The 15,822-nt window shown below is 43.5% G+C and overlaps 1 protein-coding gene and 1 non-coding gene across 2 annotated transcripts in view; one reads left to right on the forward strand and one right to left on the reverse strand.

Moving 5' to 3' along the window:
* PHF20L1 (PHD finger protein 20 like 1) overlaps positions 1–15,822 on the forward strand; it is a 2,880,694-nt gene that overhangs the window by 1,981,447 nt on the left and 883,425 nt on the right. The window lies entirely within an intron of this gene.
* On the reverse strand, positions 13,171–13,324 carry LOC122798937. The gene has a single exon (XR_006364358.1). It is a non-coding gene; the product is annotated as a 5.8S ribosomal RNA (ribosomal RNA).

The following is a 15,822-nucleotide window of genomic DNA, read 5'->3' on the forward strand; positions in this document are numbered from 1 at the left end:
TATGGTAGGTACAAAACTGTACTTTCTCCAAGTAGCTTGGGATTCTGTCCCATCAGTGATGAATAAGAAGAAGATTAACAACTTCAGATAAAGAAGTTATGTCTTACCATAACATTCCATCTGAGTTGTTGATCTGCTTCCAGTAATCACGCCCTCCCACCAACCCCCACCAAAGACTCCTGGCGGATCTTCTGGGTCTTGTGGTGTTTCAGGGTTTCTGCACAGAGATGGCTTCTGACTGGTTCTTCTATATGTTGCATGCAAACTCAATCTGAGGTAACGGAGTGAAGGGCATTGTAGGTAGCAGCTTAGCTCGAGAGTTTTTGGTGCACGCAAGCTTGGTATAAGGCCGACTTGGTTCCGAGAGCTCAGAACCGAACCCATCAGTTATGACTGGAAGAAGATCAACAACACGAATGGAACATTATGGTAAGACATAACTTCTTTTTATGTAACACAAGCAGAAGGTTATAAATTAAAGTGGAAATGTGCAATGATGAAACTTGGGATGTTTGAGAAACAAGGAGATAGTATGAATGTCCTTCTAGTTATATGCTGCTGTATCCGTAACATGAGGAAGTCTGCCTCTGGTCGGCTCGTACATCTGGCCATTTTACAAAAGAAAGTTACTACTGCAAAAATATGTGTGATGACCCATGTCTCTCAGCGAGCATCTGCCATAAACAGATTGGAATAAAATGGACATCAGCATGCACGTACCTCAGAACTTTTCTGCCGCCTGTGTGACTGCCAGCTGTGGATGTCGCTTGTTTGCAGAAGTGACCTTTTGCTGTCTGTATTCAGATTGGTACCCCATAGGGGGTTTTGATTATTTTTTATTTTATTTTTTTGCTACTGTGTTTTGGGTTTATGTCAGGTAGAAAGGGCAAGTGTCGGTGTGAAAGACAGATTCCACATAAAGACTCCCATGAGCTCTGCCTATTCTATCTAGGCCAAGACCACGACTACAACACTTGTGAAATCTGTCAAGCCTTTGTCCTGGAAGCCCTCAGGAGTCATCTTGCCACGTTAACATTAAATCTAGAAAACCAGCGCTTGAAACATCTAACTAAAGATATAGACCTGACGTCAGTAATCTCAGAAGATCTGCCCACAAAAAAGGGAAAATAAATCACAACCTGATCCAACGACTGCACCCTGGCTGTACCTCGAGGCCGGTGAAAGCCCAGACTCAGAATCCGTGGATCTTCCACTGAAGGGTACCTAGGTAGAAGCTGTCAAAGAAGCCACTAGCATTTCCCAGAGGGAGTCGCAGGCTTCTGACTTGGGCACCGGGGGGAGGCTAAGCTTATTATTTCCAAGAGCCCACGTGGGTTTTCCCAAATTATTGTACATGAAGATGTTATCTCAGACATTATGGAGAGCCACCCAGCATCCGGCCCTCCTTTCCTGCATCACATCACAGACACATCTGTGTCGGAGGCCCACAAAAAGAAGAAGCAAAAGACAAAGCATATTGTTCCTTCTCTGACATCCTTACCTTTTGACCAAGCGCCTGACTGGCAGGCCTTTATTCAAGGCCTGCTTAATGCCTTTCTTGCATTATGCCAGGCCTCTTCTCCTGCCCAGGCCCCCTCAGCTTTTACCTCTAAGGGTAAACTAGTTGCTGACTTATCCTCTGAAGAAGAGGATTCTTCAGGGAATTAATCCCTTACTTATATTTTCCAAATTGTCTCCCCCCTGGGGTATGCTTCTCCAGAGGAGGAGTCAAATGGTACAGATTCCCCAGGAGAAGACCTTACCTTTTGGGAAACTGTTGTGCAGATGAACAACTTTTTTAAGTGGGACTGCAGCTAGGTTACTGAGACTCAAAAGAGGCATTATGACCTCTTACAAATGGAGTCCCCTAACCTATCTGCAGTCCCTCCTGTGCATCCTAACTTTTTGGATGCCTTCCTGACTGCCTCAAAAAATCCAAACTCACAACTCCCTGCACTTAGGTGCCCAGATTGGTTTTATAAAGTCCCTGAATATGCTAAATGTCTCTTCAGGGCCCCTTCTTTAGACCCTGCCACCATTTCAGTGGCTGCAGGTAAAGCCTCCAAATTTCTCCCCGCCATCTCCCATCCTTCGTTCTGACAAGGAGAGCAGATTAATGGAATGCCTAGGCAAAAAAGTTTACATGTCTCCCACTTTAGCAGTGAGAGCTATTAACTACAAGATGCACATGGCCAAATAGTCATTGGCCTTTCTTTCTTGATGCTGTTAAGCAATTGGGTGACCTTCCAGATTCCCCTGTCAAGTCAAAAATCTCTAGTCTCTTAAATTCCTGCAGTCAGGTAACTAAACACTCCATTAAGTGTAGTTATGATGCAGTAGAGTCTTCATCTAGAGCTGCAGCCACAGATTCTGTCATCAGGTGATATTCCTGGCTTAGGCTGCAGCCACTCCCTGATGACATTGTCAAAACTCATGGATGCTCCCTTGGACAGCAAAGCTTTGTTTGGTTCGTCAGCTGCTGAACTCTTTAAGGCCCTTCGGGAGAAGGGTAAAGAGCTCAGACACTTTTGTCTCCCTGGTTCCCCATTTTCAGAGGAGCTATCCAGCTAAAACTACATTTGTGAGAAGGCCTTCCAGACCATTGCCATCCAAAGGGAAAAAGGATACCAGGAAACAGACCCCATCTAGGTCTGCTCCCTCTACCCCAGATCAAAATCGGCCTTTTCAGGCCAAGCCTGGTAGTCTGTGATTACTAGTCCTTAAATCCAGACACCCCTCTCTCTATGCATCTCTCCCTGTCCTACCCAGCTTGGAAACGGGTTACCCAGGGCTTCTCTAATCCTTTCTACTATAAAACTGGGATATTTCATGGTGTGGGAGACCAGACCCACTTTCAAAGACATTCCTCAAGACCAAATGGGCTTCCTTTCCCCCAGTTGTGCAGGACCTTCTCTCTCTCAAGGCACAATTCAGGAGGTACTGCCTCAGTTAAGAGGAAAAGGATTCTACTACAGGATGTTCCTGCTCTCCAGGAAAAGAGGGTCCCTGAAGACCAATCTTGGCTTTGTCCCATTTCAACACCTTTGTCCAGGTTTCCTCCTTTTCAATGCTAACACTTCCAACTCTGCTTCCCCTAATCCTCCCTCAGGCCTTCTTGGTGTCCCTAGACATAAAATACGCCTACTTGCACATCCCAATCCATCCACTTTTCAGGAAATTCCTCCATTTTTCACTGGGTTCTGCACACTTTCAGTTCTGTGTTTAACCATTTGGTGTCTCTACGGCCTCCAAGAGTGTTCACAGAGTGCTTAACCCCAAGTCATTGCCTTTGCCAGAACGCGGGGGATCCAACTCTTCCCCTATTTAGATGATATCCTGATCCAGGCCAGTCCACTCAATTGGTCTTATAACACCTAGACGTCACCATCTCCCTCTTGAGAGGTCTGGAGTTCACCATAAACCTTTGAAAATCCTCCCTGATACCCTCACAGGTTCATGTGTTCTTAGGATGCAAGATCTTAACAGGACAAGTGATGGCCTGTCTTCCTCCAGACAAGATTATGTCCCTCACTTCTTATTTCAAGGGGATACTACCTCTCCAAGCCCTGTCAGACAGAGACTTTCTCAGACTCCTGGGATTCATGGCCTCCACTATCCCCATGGTTCCCCTAGCAAAGCTACACATGAGGAAATTCCAGTGGTACTTGAGAACAGTCTGGAAGCAACACCTGTACCCCCTGGACTTCATGGTTGCCCTGGTACCATGCCTTTCCCGGGAACTGATTTGGTGGATAGCCCAGATATCGGCCAACCCAGGCCTGCCCCTACAACCCCTGCACCCCAATCAGGACCTGTATACAGATGCTTCAGACACAGGTTGGGGAGCAACCTTAGGAGTATGGAGAGTGAGAAATACTTGTACCCTATACCAACAGAGGGAGCACATAAATATCAAGGAGATGAGAGCCTTGATATTGGCCCTCCAAATCTTCAAGGATCGAATCCTGCCAGGAGTGGTAAGGTGGTACACAGACAATACCACTGTGCTGTGGTACATCAACAAACAGGGTGGGTATAAGGTCCTACCTCCTGTGCAGATTAGCTCTGCAGGCGTGGGAAATCGCCCGAGAGAGACAAGTAAACCTTCTAGCCATTTACACACCTGCAGAAAATGTGATGGCAGATGCTCTAAGCAGGACCATGACTCAGTCCCACAAATGGATGCTAAACAGGGATGTATTCCTGAACCTGGTCCATCGATGTGGTATACCACAGGTAGATCTTTTTGCCTCCCACATGAACAGACAACTCCCAGCCTTCTGCTCCAGGATACCTTCTCCTCAAGCATGGAGGGTGGATGCTCTTTCATTCCCTTGGAAGGGGATATCTGCTTATGCATTCCCCCCTTCCTACTCATACAAAAAGTTCTGCTGAAGATTTAGAGAGAACAAGCACAAATCTTGTTGATGACCCCCTATTGGCCAATGCAGCATTGGTTCCCCCTGTTATGTCATCTAGCCAAGGATAGTCACCACAAGTTAACCCACCAGATGGACCTGCTCACACAGGAGAAGGGAACTCTCATACACTCTCTATCCACCCTGAACCTTACATTGTGGGTGATAGGGTGTTAATTCCCTTCATACATCTTTACATAGAGGACTTGCTTCAGGTTCTGCAGGAGGCCAGAAAACCAACTACCAGAAACTCCTATCTGCCCAAGTGGAAGAGGTTTTCCGTCTGGTGTCTAAAACTAAATATACAGCCACTAATGGTAGAAACTCCAGTGGTTTTGTCTTACCTGTGTAAACTGATGAACTCTGGATTGTCTTATTCTTCCATTAAGACACACTTATCTGCCATCTCAGCATGTTTTCCTCGCACCCCCCAGCTTCTAAACCTTCAAGGAATCCCATTCCACCCCCTTGAGATCTAAATTTTGTTCTAGAAAAGTTAACCCTACCACCTTTTGTGCCATCCAAAGACTGTTCTCTCCAACACTGTACTTGGAAGGCTATCCTCTTGGTGACCATTACTTCATCCAGAAGAGTTTCCGAACTACAAGCCCTCATAGCCTTTCACCCTTTTACAGTTTTCCACAAGGACAGGGTTTGTCTGTGTACTAACCCAGCCTTCATGCCCAAAGTTGTTAATGAACTTTCCCTGAATCAGGCCATCAACCTTCCTACCTTCTTCCCTTCACCTCAAACCTCTGCTGAAAGGATCCTCCACTCCTTGGATGTACATAGACAATTCAGATACTATTTGGCCAAGACCAAATACATCCGTAAATCAGATGGGCTCTTTGTCTCTTTCCACCCAAAAGCCCTGTGACATCCTGTTTCCAAGCAAACCATCTCCTCATGGATCTGTAAAACTGTCTCCTTTTGCTACATAGCCCATGGCAAAAGGCTTCCCTTCCCGGTAAAGACACATTCCACTAAGGCAGTGTCCTCCTCTGGTACCTTCTTTAAGGCTTTAGATATAGCTGCCATTTTAGAAGCAGCTGTATGTGGTCATCTGTCCATACCGTCACCAAACACTGTAAGTTGGACATCATTTCTAGGTCAAGAGCAGGATTTGCCAGAGCCGTCCTTCATGGCTTTGTGAAAAATGTCTTTGTTCCTCCACCAATTTCTTAGTAGCATGAGCTTTTGCACTCTTCCTCATGTTATGGATACAGCAGCATGTGAATAGAAAGCCATAGTATAGATGTGTAAAATCTTACCATAACTGTAGATGTCCTTCTCTTGTGAGGTAGGTGTGTTCTGATGTCGGTTTTATACCCGACATCTGTTTATGACCAAAGTTTGCTGAGAGACGCAGAACGTCACACGTACCTTCGCAGTAGCAATTATTTCTTGTAAAATGGCCGGACGTACGAGTCGACCAGAGGCAGACTTCCTCATGTTATCAATACAGTAGCATATAGAAGAGAAGGACATCTGAAGTTATGGGAAGATTTTACACAGCTATACTTTTTGGTTGCGAGGCCTAATGGAGAAATGATGGGCGTTTGAATGGAAAGGAGATGAAATCAGCAAGAAAAAGCAGTATTTCTTGAACTGAATTCATCCTAAATCTTGGTGAGTACCTTCACATGGTGGACCCTGTTTTTTCAAAATCCTACTAAGATGACACTGACCTATAGACTGTATCTTATATAGCATATATCATGGAGAGAAGTGGGTTAAAAATAAAAAGAGAGCTGGGTACACAGGTCTCAGGATAGAAAGTGCCCAGTCCTGTTATGTACAGTGGTGCCAGGACTAGAAAGAATGGCAGTGTAGAATTCTCAAGACACAGAAAATTTTCTACAGGGGGTTAGGGCAGGCTCAAGAGGATGGCCTCCCTGTTGTGAAAGGAAGTGGTAGTCCACAAAGACAAGCCAAAAAAAGAGAGCCATAAAGATGACAAGAATTTTTGAGTACAAGAAAGAAATTGTGTTTTGTTACTATTACGTAGGAAGCCTGGAATTGCCAGATAGAAGATATGCAGAAAGACTGAGTGAATTGGTGGAAAGAAAAATATTTGCATGAAAAAAAACTGTCAAAAGCTTCAAATGCAAATTTGCATTTACTAATACAATAGATTCATAAAAAAACATTACATAGACAAAAAAGCTTTAAGCTGCCTGGAAAAAGAAGCAACAGTGGAAGTGCAAAAATATAAAGAGCAAAACCCAGAGATTTTTGAAAGGTATAAAAAGAAACATGGATATGGGGAAAAGAGATCTGGGAGCTCACCAGCCTGGGCATAAACCCTTATGTCACAAGATGGATCGCAAACTGGCTCTCAGACAGATCCCATAAAGTAAGAGTAGCGGGATCTATGTCCGAATCCAGCCCAGTAACGATTGGTGTGCCTCAGGGCTCTGTCCTGGGGCCCCTCCTGTTTGGCAGATACTTCTCAGAAGTACAGGCAAGCATGGAAGGGCTGTGGCTGACTAAGTTTGCGGACTGCAAACTGGGTGCTATAATAGAGTCTCCGGCCGACATGGAGATCCTCCAGGAGGGCCTAAATGAGACTGATGCATGGTGCCAAAGCCATGGTCTCAAGCTAAATGCAAAAAAATGCGTAGTAATCCCCTTTGGAAAAAACAGAGTACCCGCAAACTACAACATATGAGGTAATCCCCTGAAATCGGAAGAAGAAATAAGGGATCTAGGGACCCAAGTAGATAGTCAGCTTTCCTTTAATAACCATGTTGCCAAAGTGGTTAGAACATCCTTCTATGTGACCCATCTGATCACGAAAGGGTTCGCATCAAGATCTAAGGATGTAATGGTGCCTCTCTACTCTTCCCTCATCAGACCCATTATTGAGTACAATGCACCAATTGGAATGTACCCGGCTAGACATCTCCAGCAGCTGGAGAGACCACAGAGGTACCTAACCAAGAAGGTTTACTGGCCTCAGACAGTTGCCCTATGCAGCACGATTGAAAAAGCTAAGACTGTTCTCTGTTGCATACCGCTTTCTCAGAGGCGATCTCTGTCTAACGTACAGAGCCATGTCCAACCCAGAATTGTTGAACATGCTCCATCTTAGCAAAACCAAATCTACTCGAGCTATACGCTCTAGGGATATAAACCTCAACACAACAATGAATAGAACATACTGGAGGGATAGATTCCCTTCGCAGAGACTTCCCTTACTATGGAACAGGGTCCCGATCTACATAAGACAGAGCCCCTCACTATTACTCTTCAAGAGGAACCTTGATGAGTAGATGGGTAACAGAAAGTTCACACCGGGGATCACACCAACAGCACTACTAGATAGGGGCCAAGGGTACTAGCTGCTAGTGCAAGGGTCTAGGGAACTACTAAAGGGGCAGTGAATACCGCACAACATGGCTGGGCTAATATATGCCTTCGGGCAGATAGCCTAATACCAACCTATGAACCTATATGGTGTAATATTTATGCAAAGGAAAAAGCCAAACCAAACGATACGTAAAAAAAAAAAAAAAAAAAAAAAAAAAAAAAAGGCAGCCCCAAAGTTAATATTTGAAGAGAAATGTAGGCAGAGGCACCCAGCTATGGAAAAGTTTAAAAATTGTCATAATACAAAATATAAGAAAACAAAGGGGAACATAGAACCAGAGGTGTAGTAATATAGAAGTTAAACAAATGGAAATTGAAGTTGTAGAATACGTGCGATGGGAAGGATTTAGTGTAGAAAATCCAACACAGGTAATGTTACAGCATGGTGGAACAATCAGTCACCAAACTAATGAGAAACAGATGAAGCGGGAGACATCTGAAGAAAAACGTGGGCATGGGAAAGAAATAGAAATGTAATATGGTGCAATATTTAAGCAAAGGAGAAAAGTAAACTTAATACAAAAAAGCAGTACCAAAGGTATTTGAAGAGAACTACAAGCAAAGCCACCCGTATGTAGATGGTTTAATAATGCAAAAAACAAGAAAACAAAGTTGGGAAAGTAGAAAAAAGGATTAGTTAGAGATATGAAAACTGAAGTTATGGATTACCTGCAAAGAGAAATATTTAGTGCAAAAAATCAATACAGATGGTGTCCCAGCATGATGGAACAATGAGCCCACAAGCGAAGAAGAAACAGGTGGCATGGGAGGCATCTGATGACTTGCCACATGATGGTGATCATGCTCTGGAGCTTTCAGTAGGAAACCAGATTGTAAATTCATTTGGAGTTGCACAGCAAGAGAAGGAGCATGAAACAGTGGCAACTCTGGTGCAGGCAATGTTGTGGAGTTGATAGGTCAATGAGTTCCCATATGAGGGGAGTAGCAGATGATGTAGCTGAAGAGGATATACCACAGGAAGATGTTATGGAAGCTTCTGTAGAATGCCTGCAGGAAACAGAGCAAAGAATGTGCTCTGTTTAGAAGAAAATCGAAGGGAAGAGTTGCTTGATTTAATAGAGATGGATAGACATACTAAGACTGATGAAAGATATAGATGACAGAAATTAAATAATACCCCAAATGTTAAGAAGTGTGATACGACAGATGAGCACAGTAATTAAGACTATTAACAGAAATTCATCTGATATAAAAGAAATAAGTAGAATATATTACTGTGCAGCTAAGTTAATAACATATAGTTTTATCACAAAAACATAGAACAATAAGGAAAAGGAAGAGAAGAAATAAAATGTCATCATGGAAACATCAACTAGAGAAACCTATAAAGCAGATAAGACAAGTGTCACTGTTAGAAGAATATTGAAGAGGAAATGGATCAACAAAAGTACTTCGATATGTTAAAAACAACACAGTATCAGAACAGACCAGAATCCTGTCATACACTATTGCAAATAAAATAAAGATGGCACAGACAAAAAAAAATTAAAACATATGCAGATAAATGTAAAGGAAAAGTACAAAATAAGCAATTTAATTGATGACCCAAAAACGTTTTATATAGAACTGGGAAACAAAGTAAGAGGAATACAACCACCAAAAAAGAATAAAAAGACAAGTTTCGGCAAAATATTTATGAAGCCATGTCAGACTCCAAACCAATTACAAGTGGTGTCCCACAAGGCTCAGTCCTGGGACCTCTCTTGTTTGGGATATATTTCTCGGAGGTACAGGCCAACACGGAAGGACTGTGGCTGACCAAGTTCGCAGATGACTGCAAACTGGGCGCCATAATCGACTCTCCAGCCGACACAAGCATCCTCCAAAAGGGCCTCATAGAAACAGACAACTGGTGCCAGAGCCATGGCCTCAAACTAAACACCAAAAAGTGTATAGTCATCCCCTTTGGCAAAAACAAAGTGCCCACAAATTAGCACATAGGTGGTAATCCATTAAGTACAGAAGAAGTAATTAGGGACCTGGGGACCCAAGTTGATAGCAATCTGTCATTTGACAACCACGTGGCCAAAGTGGTTAGAAAAACATTTTATATAGCCCACCTAATCATGAAGGGATTCACATCTAGATCAGGGGAGGTCATCGTGCCTCTTTACTCATCCCTCATCAGGCCCATAATTGAGTACAATACCCCTTTTGGGATGTACCTTACCAGACACCTGTAGCAACTGGAAAGACCCCAAAAGTACCTCACCAAGAGAATCAAAGGGCTCAAACAGATGCCATATGCTGCCCGGTTAAAGAACCTCCAGCTCTACACAGTGGCATACCGCCTGCTCAGAGGCGATCTGTGCCTGACGTATAAAGCCATGTCCAACCTGGAATTAATGGACATGCTGCACCTCAGAAAATCCAAATCCCATCGAGCTACGCTCGAGACTTGAACCTCAGCACTGAAATAAATAGGACATGCTGGAGGGACAGATTCATAACCCAGAGGCTCCCTTCACTCTGGAATAAAATCCCAGTCCAGGTTAGGCAGAGTCCCTCATTGACTCTCTTCAAGAGGTATCTTGATGAGTGGATGGGAGATCGTAGGTTTACCCCGGGTATCACTTCTGTGTCACTGTTAGACAGAGACACAGTATACTAACCCCAAAAAAGGGCATAGCAAAATTAATTTAAAATGGGTGGCGAAAGCCAAACACACTCTGGCTAGGCTTATAAATGCCCTAGGGCAGATAGCCTAGTATGAACCTATGAAGACCATGTAGAACATAACAAAGATGCCAAATGAAAAGACAAATTTTCGCAAAATATTTATGAAGACCATGTAGAACATAACAAAGATGCTGAATGGATAAGACAATTAAAATAAACAGTAAGGAACTCGTCCCATTTCTTATCCTGTACATTTGAAGTAATGGCCAGAGAAATTGAAACAAAATTAGGAAAAGATCCTAAATGGAAAACTCCAGGTCCACATGCAGTGCCTAACTTCTGGGTAAAACTATTAATATCTTTGCACAGAAGATTTAGCTCTCAGTAAAAATTACTTACATGCACATCCCAACAGATTCCAACCTGGTCAATACAGTGCTCCTCAAGTGCGAACCAGTAAACCTTCCTAAAAAACTAGCGACCAATAACTTGCCTTCTGATGATGTGCAGGGTATGTACTGGAATTGATTCAGACTGTAGTCATTGAGAAAAAACTGAATCATGGCAATAGAACAAAAGGGTAACAAAAGAAAGTCATATGGAACAAAGGATCTTTTGTTGCTAAATAAAACTGTGGTAGAGAATTGTAAAAAGGAGTGCTTACAGATGTAGAAGGTGCATCCTACATTGATCATTGTAGTGACCACGAAACAGTGGCAAACCACTTTGCAGTTAAGCCATGACAAGGACAAATTATTATCCCAGGGATAAAAATTCAAAGGTGGATATTCAAAAGTGATTCTTTGTCACTGTTGTTCTTTTGTCTTGCCATTGACCCATTCCTATTTTAATAGATTAGGTCATGGTCATGGTTATGGTTATAGACTGGCTCCGAGAAAACTTTATTTAAAAACCTTTCGTCTGTTTTTTGTAGATGACATAAAATTGTATATTTCATCATATGAAGAGGTGAAAGCACAACTGCAAGTGGTTATGACTTTCTCAGATGATATAAAAATGTCATTTGGACTTGATAAATGCGTCAGAGCAATGTTTAAAGCAGGAAAGTTGCCGTATGAATAAAATATTAATCTGTGACAGTAATGTTCTGTATAGGAACTTGAGAAGGAAGGAGTGTGTAAATATTTGGGAATCGATGAAGGATCAGCAAGACAACATAAGTAAATGTGAATAAAACTCTGTAAGGAATACTTTAGAAAACTAAAACTAATATTGAAAACAGCCTTGACATCTAGGAGTTAAGTGCAAGCTGTAAACCAATTTCCTCTTCCCTGTCCTTACAGTTTTGGTGTGATTGACTGGCCCCAAATGGTATTGGATTAGTTGGACAGGAAAAGAAGAAAAATGCTTCATATTTATCAAATTATCCACCCATCCTCAACTCCTTTTTCCTATTTTGCACATGGGGTCAGGGTGTCACTTCAACATCTCAAGCCAAGGTGTACACTGCCGAGTGGCTAGCCCTGCCATGGTAGTTCATCCGTATCACTCACTCGCACATGTACCCGCACCTACGGCCAATTTAGTGTGTCCAATCCACTTACTGCATGTCTTTGGAGTGTGGGAGGATATCAGAGCACCCAGAGGAAACCCACACAACTGCAGGGAGGACATACAGACTCCTCACAGAAGGCACTCCAGCCAAGAATTGAACCTGAGAACCTCTTGCTGTGAGGTGTCATTGCTAACTGCTGTACCAAAGTGGCCGCCCCATACTTCAAATGATATATATAAAAAAAAAATCATTGTATACAAAGATTGTATATTCCTCACTCTGAAGGAGGTATGAATCTCTGTGAAATTGTTTTACACGTACAGGTCTGGAGGTGTGGGACTGCACACACATCTGCTGACCTTGTAGATCCAGAGCGAAAGTTTTAAAACCTGAGAAGAGGAAGTCTAAAATGTCCTCGCTGCTCAGTTTAGTAGAAGCATTCTTGTGTCACATGGGAATGGAAATCAAACCAGAAGTATACAAAAATCAGACGGCAACTTTGTGCCAAAAAAAAGGACAAAAAGAAGAAAGAATAGAAGGATCAGATGAGAAGTAAAGAAATGTAGAAAAGCCATAAATATAGTGGATAGTGGCAAGTATAGAGATCTGCTGGAGCAACATCAGTTTATCAGAATTTGATACAGGAATGGTTAAAGAGAGAGGGGAGTTGCAACCAAAAGATGAAGGGTTAATAGTTTCTTTTTTTTTTTTCCTCCGCTTAGTAATATGCTTAAATTCGGCGGGTCGCCACGTCTGATCTGAGGTCACGTTCCGAGCTGGGGTCGCGGGGTCGGCGGGGCGGCGGCGGGCGGGTCGGCCCCGGGGCGGGGTCGGACGGGCAGGCCGTCCTCTCCCACCCCCTCCCCGGGGGACCGCACCCGCTCGCCGCCTCCGCCCCAAACCCGCCAGGCTTCTGGGCGGCGGGAGGAGGACGGCCGATGCGGCCCCGGAGCGCGGGGACCGGGCGGGCGGATGTCGGGACCCACCCCGGGAGGGCAGCCCGGTGGCGCTACCACCGACAGCCTCCGGGGGTGGGACCGACGCGCGCCCGCTCCCTTCCCGTCCTCGGACGGGCTTCCCGGCTCGGGGCGGCGGGGGGACTCGTCTCCTCCGTCTGTGTCTCTCCCTGGGGGGACGGGGGGGCCCACCTCGGGGCTCCCTTGACTCCCCGGCCGTGCCCTCCGTGGGGGCCGGACGACCCCCTGGGGGCGATGGAAGGCACAACGACCCTCAGACAGGCGTAGCCCTGGGAGTAACCCGGGGCCGCAAAGTGCGTTTGAAGTGTCGATGATCAATGTGTCCTGAAATTCACATTAGTTCTCGCAGCTAGCTGTGTTCTTCATTGACGCACGAGCCGAGTGATCCACCGCTCAGAGTCGTACTGCTTCTCGTCCGCCGGGGGCACCGCCCCGGCGTCGCACCTCGTGACGAGCACGCGAGGTTTCACGGGCGTCGTCATGTTGGTTTACAAAGTCTTTTGAACATATGGGAAAAGCAGACAAATCTAGGTTCAGTAAAAAAAGAATTGGAAAGAGTCGTACATCATCTTTCTGGGTGTGATGCACTCTTGGCAGAGGACCTGTACAATGAAAGGCACAATAATGTAGCACAGCTGTTGCATTGGGGATTGTGCAAACACTACAGTGTAGAAGTATCTGAGAAATGTGAAGACTGGTAGAGATTGGTGAAGGCTGCCAGTCTAGTCAAATAGATTTGGTACATAATTCTATCATTTGTAAATACTATGAAATGTTGAACTTAAAACAATGTGGCAACATTGCCCTCTGCTGTAAAGAAAGCAAAGTCAAGCATTTCTTGTTGGTCCTTTGAAATTAAAATTACTTTGTCTGTTCCTTTGAAGTTAGAATTTGGAGTCGATGAGTCTGGTGTAAGCGTCCTGCCCATTGTTTTAAGGCTAAAGTTAATGACCAGAATTTACATGTGGAATGTCCTTTATTGCTCTAAGTGTAAAAGAATGTAAATGCAGTTTGTCAGCCTGGGAACACCAGGAAAGTGTAAAAGATGATGTAATGTTTTATCAAAACTTCAGTTTCAATTTAAACAGTGAGAACCAGAGATTATTAAGCATTTTGCCTTGACTTTCCAACTCACAGCACTCTGCCTTGCTCTATAATAAGTTATTTTAGAAGTGTGTTTTCTTGTAGCAATAGCTAGGAATTAGAAATATTAGACTAAGTGTTTTTCTGTTATGTCAGAACTATACTACTGATTTATTTTAAGTATTTCTGTGTGATCCCTGAACTTTTGATTAGCACTGACTGTGTGGTAGAAAGTATTTTCTTGTGGTTTTATTTATTATTAAATAATTTAAAACCCTTTAACTGTGGCTGGTTTGTGTAGAGATAAGGTAAGCTCTAGAGTACATTGCATATTTATAGAGTTTACTATTCAGGCCACTCTAATAGCTTTAGCCCTGGGCTATACTACCAATTGGATATTAATATTGCACAGTAATAATTGGACACCCTTTTAAGGGCCTTTGAGTAGCTGATAAATTAGCTGGGTGGTGGTGGTAATTACTACCGTATAGTCTAGGTAAAAGGGCCACAGCTGGAGAACCTGTGCCAGCCTTCCCCAGAAATGTCTGTGTGGTTGTATAAACTTTTATCTCAAAGTGTGTGTGTTTCAGCTACTTGGGCAGGGACACAAAGCACTGGTTGGACAGAGAGGGTGCTAGAGATTTTAGCTTGCCCAGCTAGGCTGAGATCTGGACCCTATAGCTGTGCCAGTGGGGAGTCTTATTGGGGACCTGGGGAGCAAGGGAGCGACCAGCTCCAGACTGACTGTGATCTCTGTGTGCTCTTAAGGGAAATTGCACTTTACTGTGTGTATTTGTTATCCTTTCCTCTCATACAAGACGCCCTCTCTGGTGTTAGTGGTGAGGATTGAGGCTCCTTGATTCCTGGGCCAGGACACGGGCATCACAGAAGCATTGAAAACATGAACCACAAAGCATTATAGAGAATGAAGTTTAAATCACATGGGATCACCAATTACCAGCAATTCAAAAAGTAGATGCAAGAAATCTAGATACAGTAGTCTATGAAAAAAAGAAAAAAGTATAATTGATCATTGAAATTGTTACGCCTAATGATTACAGAGTCTTACGAAGAGAGAGACAAAGTCATATAATGTCAGGATTTGAAGGCAGAAACGTGAGCAATGTGGAGGAAAGGTACCCAGACAGTTCCAGTAGTAGTAGGAGCAATAGGACTAAGAAAGAATTTACAGATGTACTTAAATGTGCTGCTATTACTTGTAACTCTGTGTGACTTACTGAAGGATTCAATTCTGGACACATTGTGGGTGCTTCAAAGAGCATTCTTCATAGTCAAAGAAAACTTTATTGTCATTCAGAATTACACAGCAGTGTAGCTGAACAAAATTACACTGCTTCATTCTTAATGCAGGAAACAGTTGCACATATAGACAGAGAAAATTTAATAAAATATCACAGTAGAATTTTAATAAGTAGCAATTTGTAAGTAAAGTAGGACAGAAGTGACCCAGACCTATCCCAGAACAGGAGACAAGGAAGACAAGGAACAATATGAATGTAATATTGTCAAAGTAAAATTGAAACTATAGCAGCATATCTATGAATAGACTGAATTATCACACAGTTTGTATATTGTACTTTACAGTCCTTAAGTGTGTAGGTGAGCTACTTTAGTTATTGCACATCCATAAAATAAGCCCCTTGATAGGCTAGATCTGAAGTAGTTTACTTCATTTGATCTTCAACATGTGGGTACCGGATCCATATTGGATCTGAGCAGGCAATTTTACTAGCATCTGCTCCAAGCTCTAAGCTCCTTCCCTTACTCATAATACACCTCCACTACCTTCCACTCC

The sequence above is a fragment of the Protopterus annectens genome, chromosome 3.part1, assembly GCF_019279795.1.
Source record: "Protopterus annectens isolate FY-2018-M chromosome 3.part1, PAN1.0, whole genome shotgun sequence".
In the NCBI taxonomy this organism is placed as follows: Eukaryota; Metazoa; Chordata; order Ceratodontiformes; family Protopteridae; genus Protopterus; species Protopterus annectens.